Below are 7,616 nucleotides of genomic sequence, written 5' to 3'. Positions count from 1 at the left end.
TTATGACCCCACAGGATATGCATAAAGATTTAACCTAAACGCAAAAGAAAAGGCATGAGAGTCGGCTGTTTTTCAAGTTAGGGTAACACTTTCTATGAAGACCGTGCTTATAATGAATTATAGCCCCATTTATACTTATTCATAAGTATTACTATACTATAAAGACTCATTAAGACCTATACTGCATTATAAGAACAGTTATAGTTACATTCATATTATTTTTAAATGTATTATAAGCCATGCATTTGCTTTTTCAATGCATGTGGTCATAATGCATTATAAACTGATTCATAAATGATCAAGTATAAAATAGTTCCAGAGACACTTGTTGCTAATGTTTGGATTAGAAGTCATGAATTGTAATTCTGATTTCTTAATTCTACTCTAATATATATATTTGCTAAAATTTTTTTTTTTTTTTCAACTGTTTGTATTAATGAATCCTGTTTTACCCCCATTATATTTATTACAGGAATTATTGTTAATTAGTTACACTCACAAATAAACAACTTAAAATGATTTCTTAAGGAAAATTGCATTCTGTGTTTTCACTTTATTAACCATCAATGATGCATTTATAGAGATTAGTAACTGTATTATTATAAGTATTTATAAGAACACAACATGGCTATTAATAACAAAATATTCACTTATTTGACAGAAATAAATCTGAATTACTAAAAAGTCATTGTAAATATAATATAATAGCATTATAGTGATGCAGGTTGTTGAAACCATACGACTTACAAATCAGTGTATAATGGATTATGAACATGGGCATTGAAAAAGAAAATGCATGGCTTATAAGTAATTATAAAAAATAATATAAATATGTAACTATAACTGTTCTTATAATGCAGTATAAGTCTTAATGAGTGTTTAAATATGTTTATAAAATACTTATAAATTCAGTTTTCACAAAATATTAGTTGTTTTCATGCCTTTTGCACATCATTGCACCATTTCATGCTTTTCATCTTCAGAAAGATCTTTCTTCCTCCTCATATAGCATGAGAACTGTGACTTGCTTAATAGTGTGGAACAACTTCTAAGTAGGGTTTCCATTTACCTGGCAAATGATTTTGTCTGAGATTGATACCAGTTATCTAAAAAGACATGGATAAATAAACAAACAAACATTTTCTTAGAAAAACTAAAATCTAAATGTTTATTCTACTGAAATCTTACTGATATGTCACTTGCATAATAATTTGGAACACTGTGTAAATGTTTTGCCACTTTCTTGAACAAATTAATAGGCTATATATATATATATATATATATATAGAAGCATTGGATAGTACATTGTTTAAATTTAGTGTGTTTAAACATAAATATGTCTATGGAAGAATGTATAACTATAATAATAATAATAATAATAATAATAACTTTATTTTTATATAGCACCTTTACAGTAGCTTCTCAAGGCGCTTTACATAAAACAAGCAAATGAGAATACAACACACACAAAGCAAAACAAGTTATACATATACATATATATATACATACAAAAAATAAAAATTAAGACAATCAAGAAAAAGCTACCCTAAAAAAAATGTGTTTTTAAATACGATTTAAAAATACTTAAATTCTGTGTATCTCTGATGTGAGGAGGGAGTGCATTCCACAGCCTAGGAGCGTTGGATAACTGTACTGTGTACAAAGAGTTTCACAATACGACAAAACATTTTCAGTAAAAACTTTTTGATTTAAAATAAAATGAATAAATGTTGTGTTTGTGGTAACAGCCGTGGATCCGTTGCGCACTGCAAACGCGGCACATGTGAAAGAGTGCAAGCTGCTCCTGCATCACATACTGCAAACGGAGTATGTGTGAACCTGGTGTAACACATCATTCGAAACTGTAAAGCGTCTATTTTTATTCATGTACATGCACAATAAAAACAAAACATTGTGCTTTTGTAAAATTAAGTAAACAAACAGGATGCCGCTTTCTGCCATCCCTTTTTTTTCTTGAAGTTTGTGGAGCGCGTCACAAAAATGATTCAAACTCAGTTTATAGGCTACAAGCATGCCGTCTTAACTTTTGTTATTGGTTGATGTAAAGATCGTCTCTTCTTCTTCTGTTCTTTTTCCTGTTGTGGTGAATAACAAACAGCGTTGCATTAACGCACGCGCCCCCTTCTGGATTGGAGTGTGGATCGCCTGTGTATTTGTCATCTGACTGTATGCAGACAAACCGTGACGTCTGTACCACGGTGAATACATGTACGTTACACCCCTATTATATATTGTAGCACTCTATCTATCTATCTATCTGAACTGAACTGTAACTTTAAGTCATTCTCAGTTCAGCTCCTCCATCACATGCACTTTAGTATCACGGTGGAAGTAATACATTTTTTTTTTTTTTTTTTTTCAAAAGGCCTGCTGTCATTTGTCAGACTGATATATTGTATAGGCAATGAGTTACACATAACCATTAGACCACATAAAACACATTAGGAAAAGATTTATTGTTGTTGAATGTATAGATAGAATCAATATGCTGTAACTAGATCATAACCATCATATGTAGATTGATTGGGATGACAAGCTGCTCTCTAGGTTTTTCTTCCTCTTCATCTAAACATCTTATTAAGTTTTTTGTCTTTTTTTATGCAGGTTTTTGTATTTGGCTGCTGACTGGGGGCTTTAAGACATTAATGCACCATTTTCTCTAAAGCTGCTTTGGAACAACATGGATTATGAAAAGCGCTATACAAATAAAAATGACTTGACATACTGAGGGCAGGGTCCAGTATAGAGCAGCTGGAGGAAAACTAATCCTGGTAAACACAGTTTCCCATTCACTTACTATGGGGAAAACCAAGAGACAACACATTTACATTTATTCATTTAGCAGTGACTTGAAAATGAGGAACATCACAAGCAATTTGTCATAAGAGCCACAATACTCATAGTAGAGTTGCTCTGAAACAAGCTGTACTGTATAAAGCTCTGTAGAAATAAAGCTGATTTGACTTGAGACTCGACGTCAGAAACAGTAGAAAATATTTGCACTTATAGTTCATATGAAGAACAGTTTTGGTTGAACATTGAATCTCAGAGAATAGGTCACAGAAACACCAGCCGCTCGTGCCGTCCTCGGAGGACTCGTGACAGGTTGTGAGGTTGATTCAGTCGTGCTGAAGGGAAGGTGATAATTACAGCCTGTGACTCCCAGTGTGTCCGAATCCCTTTCCTCGTTCTCTCAACCTGCCCAAACAGCAGCTCAATTAAACTTCTCATCCTTTCAGTCTCTGCAGAAGCTTCAGAACAACATTACAGTCAACAGCACAGCAGAACTGACTGTTCACTTCCTGAAATCACACTTTATCAGTGAATACTATTAATAGTATGTGTACTTTCTAGCAGCTCCCTATTTAAATTACTTTGTCCACAATATGAGTCATTTTCAACCAAATTCTTTTCCATGATATAATTCATTTTCAACCACAGTAAGGAATGCAATTACATTAGAGAAATTCTGCCTGAAATCGGAGGTGCCACTAAATAAAATTGAAGACATACCCTATATTTCTCAACATTGTCGCTTATATGAGTTAGGAGCTCTTTGCTAACCAGTTAGTTTTCACTTAATACAACTGGTCATATATCTTCATTGATGCTTTCTGAGAATTGTTTACTCTTGTTTACAACAAAACATAACATCTTAATCCCTTAATTACTTTTTCCAGGTGTGTGTCCAAGCACCAGACTTTTCACCTGAGAAATCTGATCTTGTTTTGAGAATCATAATGGAAAAGAACTGAATGATTTAAATCTCGCAATAGAACAAAACTGAGCGACATTTAAATCTCATAACAACAAAACTGAGCAACATTTAAATCTCATAACAAAGCAAAACTGAATGACATTTAAATCTTGTAAATGAACAAAACTGAGTGAAATTTAAATCTCGTGACAGAACAAAACCGAGCGACATTTAAATCTCCAAATAGAACAAAACTGAGCAAAATTTAAATCTCATAGTAGAACAAAACCGAGTGACATTTAAATCTCGTAACAACAAATCTAAGTGAAATGTAAATCTCACAACAAAAACACGAGCAACATTTAAATCTCGTGACAAAAAAACGAGAGACATTTAAATCTCATAGTAGAACAAAACTGAGTGACATTTAAATCTCGTAACAAAACAAAAAAGAGCGACATTTAAATCTCGTAACAGAACAAAACTGAGCGACATTTAAATCTCGTAACAACAAAACTGAGTGACGTTTAAATCTCGTAACAAAACTGAGTGACATTTAAATCTCGTAACAAAAAACGAGCGACGTTTAAACCTCGTAACATAACAAAAAAGAGCGATATTTAAATCTAGTAACAAAACAAAACAGAGTGACATTTAAATCTCGTAACAACAAAACTGAGTGACAATTAAATCTCGTAACAAAACAAAAAAGAGCGACGTTTAAATCTCGTAACAGAACAAAACTGAGTGACATTTAAATCTCGTAACAGAACAAAACTGAGTGACATTTAAATCTCGTAACAACAAAAAAGAGCGACATTTAAATCTCGTAACAGAACAAAACTGAGTGACATTTAAATCTCGTAACAAAAAACGAGCGACGTTTAAACCTCGTAACATAACAAAAAAGAGCGATATTTAAATCTAGTAACAAAACAAAACAGAGTGACATTTAAATCTCGTAACAACAAAACTGAGTGACAATTAAATCTCGTAACAAAACAAAAAAGAGCGACGTTTAAATCTCGTAACAGAACAAAACTGAGTGACATTTAAATCTCGTAACAGAACAAAACTGAGTGACATTTAAATCTCGTAACAAAAAACGAGCGACGTTTAAATCTCGTAACAGAACAAAACCGAGCGACATTTAAATCTCCAAATAGAACAAAACTGAGCAAAATTTAAATCTCATAGTAGAACAAAACCGAGTGACATTTAAATCTCGTAACAACAAATCTAAGTGAAATTTAAATCTCGCAACAAAAACACGAGCAACATTTAAATCTCGTGACAAAAAAACGAGAGACATTTAAATCTCATAGTAGAACAAAACTGAGTGACATTTAAATCTCGTAACAAAACAAAAAAGAGCGACATTTAAATCTCGTAACAGAACAAAACTGAGCGACATTTAAATCTCGTAACAACAAAACTGAGTGACGTTTAAATCTCGTAACAAAACTGAGTGACATTTAAATCTCGTAACAAAAAACGAGCGACGTTTAAACCTCGTAACATAACAAAAAAGAGCGATATTTAAATCTAGTAACAAAACAAAACAGAGTGACATTTAAATCTCGTAACAACAAAACTGAGTGACAATTAAATCTCGTAACAAAACAAAAAAGAGCGACGTTTAAATCTCGTAACAGAACAAAACTGAGTGACATTTAAATCTCGTAACAGAACAAAACTGAGTGACATTTAAATCTCGTAAAAACAAAAAAGAGCGACATTTAAATCTCGTAACAGAACAAAACTGAGTGACATTTAAATCTCGTAACAAAAAACGAGCGACGTTTAAACCTCGTAACATAACAAAAAAGAGCGATATTTAAATCTAGTAACAAAACAAAACAGAGTGACATTTAAATCTCGTAACAACAAAACTGAGTGACAATTAAATCTCGTAACAAAACAAAAAAGAGCGACGTTTAAATCTCGTAACAGAACAAAACTGAGTGACATTTAAATCTCGTAACAAAAAACGAGCGACGTTTAAATCTCGTAACAGAACAAAAAAGAGCAATATTTAAATCTAGTAACAAAACAAAACAGAGTGACATTTAAATCTCGTAACAACAAAACTGAGTGACAATTAAATCTCGTAACAAAACAAAAAAGAGCGACGTTTAAATCTCGTAACAGAACAAAACTGAGTGACATTTAAATCTCGTAACAGAACAAAACTGAGTGACATTTAAATCTCGTAACAACAAAAAAGAGCGACATTTAAATCTCGTAACAGAACAAAACTGAGTGACATTTAAATCTCGTAACAAAAAACGAGCGACGTTTAAACCTCGTAACATAACAAAAAAGAGCGATATTTAAATCTAGTAACAAAACAAAACAGAGTGACATTTAAATCTCGTAACAACAAAACTGAGTGACAATTAAATCTCGTAACAAAACAAAAAAGAGCGATGTTTAAATCTCGTAACAGAACAAAACTGAGTGACATTTAAATCTCGTAACAAAAAACGAGCGACGTTTAAATCTCGTAACAGAACAAAAAAGAGCGATATTTAAATCTAGTAACAAAACAAAACAGAGTGACATTTAAATCTCGTAACAACAAAACTGAGTGACATTTAAATCTCGTAACAGAACAAAACTGAGTGACATTTAAATCTCGTAACAACAAAACTGAGTGACAATTAAATCTCGTAACAAAACAAAAAAGAGCGACGTTTAAATCTCGTAACAGAACAAAACTGAGTGACATTTAAATCTCGTAACAAAACAAAAAAGAGCGACGTTTAAATCTCGTAACAGAACAAAACTGAGTGACATTTAAATCTCGTAACAGAACAAAACTGAGTGACATTTAAATCTCGTAACAGAACAAAACTGAGTGACATTTAAATCTTGTAATACAACAAAACCGAGCACAAAAAAAAAAACGAGCTGAAAAGCTGCTTTGAAATGAGTATTGTGAAAATAAAATAAAAAATAAACAAATAAAAGTACAAAAGTACAAATAAAAGAAAATCGAGGCATTGCAGAAGTAAAAAGTGTGAACGTTATGTTGAGTTTTCATTGAGTGTTTCCTCAGAGCTTCACGGCTGATGTGGAGGTGTTTTGTGTGAATATGACAGAGCAGATCAAACACATTCACACACAGCACCAATCACAGGTGAGTCATTTAGAGCCACTTCTGCCTGAGTCATAGTTCTCCTGGTGCTGCTCATATGCTGCTCTTCTCTTTTGTGTTAGAGTTCAGTGCAGTTGAAAGATGTCGGCAGTCCTTGAAGCCGGACCTTCATCATCTGAGCACAAAGATCACAATGACCCAGAGAGACGCTCTTCATTACTGAAGAACATGCTTGTGCACAGACACACTGCTACTGTACTCTCCTGATAGTCCTGCTCAAGAGAACCGCTGTCAGTATGACTGTATCTACAGACGCCTGAGAGCAGATCACAGACGGTGCAGAGAGATGAGAAGAAACAACAATTCCACACACAATTTGCCTGAAAATTAAAATAAAAATAAATAAATAAATAAATAAATAAATGAAAGAAAAATTGGTGTAGGATTTTTGGTGTTGAATTTTCACTCAGAAATTGCCACTGAATTTCACAAATAATTACAAAAAATGGCAAGCAACACATTAAAACACATTTTATGACAAATATGTTGAAATTGACATACGGTCAGTATGAGTTAAAAATTCATAATTGACGTCTAAATTACAAAGTCAAAATTATGACATATTATGACAAAAAGAAACACAATTGTGACTTACTAGGTAATAATTATGAGATGAAAAGTCAAAATTATAACAGTCAAAATCATGACAATCATAATTATGACAATAGAAAGTCACAATTATGACTTAAAATTCATAATTGACATAAAAAATGGAAAATATCATTCATTCTAATATCA

The 7,616-nt window shown here is 32.4% G+C and overlaps 1 long non-coding RNA gene across 1 annotated transcript; it reads left to right on the top strand.

Annotated features, from left to right (window-relative positions):
* Positions 1 to 1,395: 1,395 nt before the first annotated feature.
* LOC125266208 lies at positions 1,396 to 5,714 on the top strand. The gene is made up of 2 exons (XR_007184459.1): positions 1,396 to 2,229; positions 2,626 to 5,714. It is a non-coding gene; the product is annotated as an uncharacterized LOC125266208 (long non-coding RNA).
* The last annotated feature ends 1,902 nt before the right edge of the window (positions 5,715 to 7,616 follow it).

The sequence above is a fragment of the Megalobrama amblycephala genome, linkage group LG4 (assembly GCF_018812025.1).
Source record: "Megalobrama amblycephala isolate DHTTF-2021 linkage group LG4, ASM1881202v1, whole genome shotgun sequence".
NCBI classification, from domain to species: Eukaryota; Metazoa; Chordata; class Actinopteri; order Cypriniformes; family Xenocyprididae; genus Megalobrama; species Megalobrama amblycephala.
Note: the sequence above shows the minus strand (reverse complement) of the source record. Positions and strands in the feature narration are given on the sequence as shown.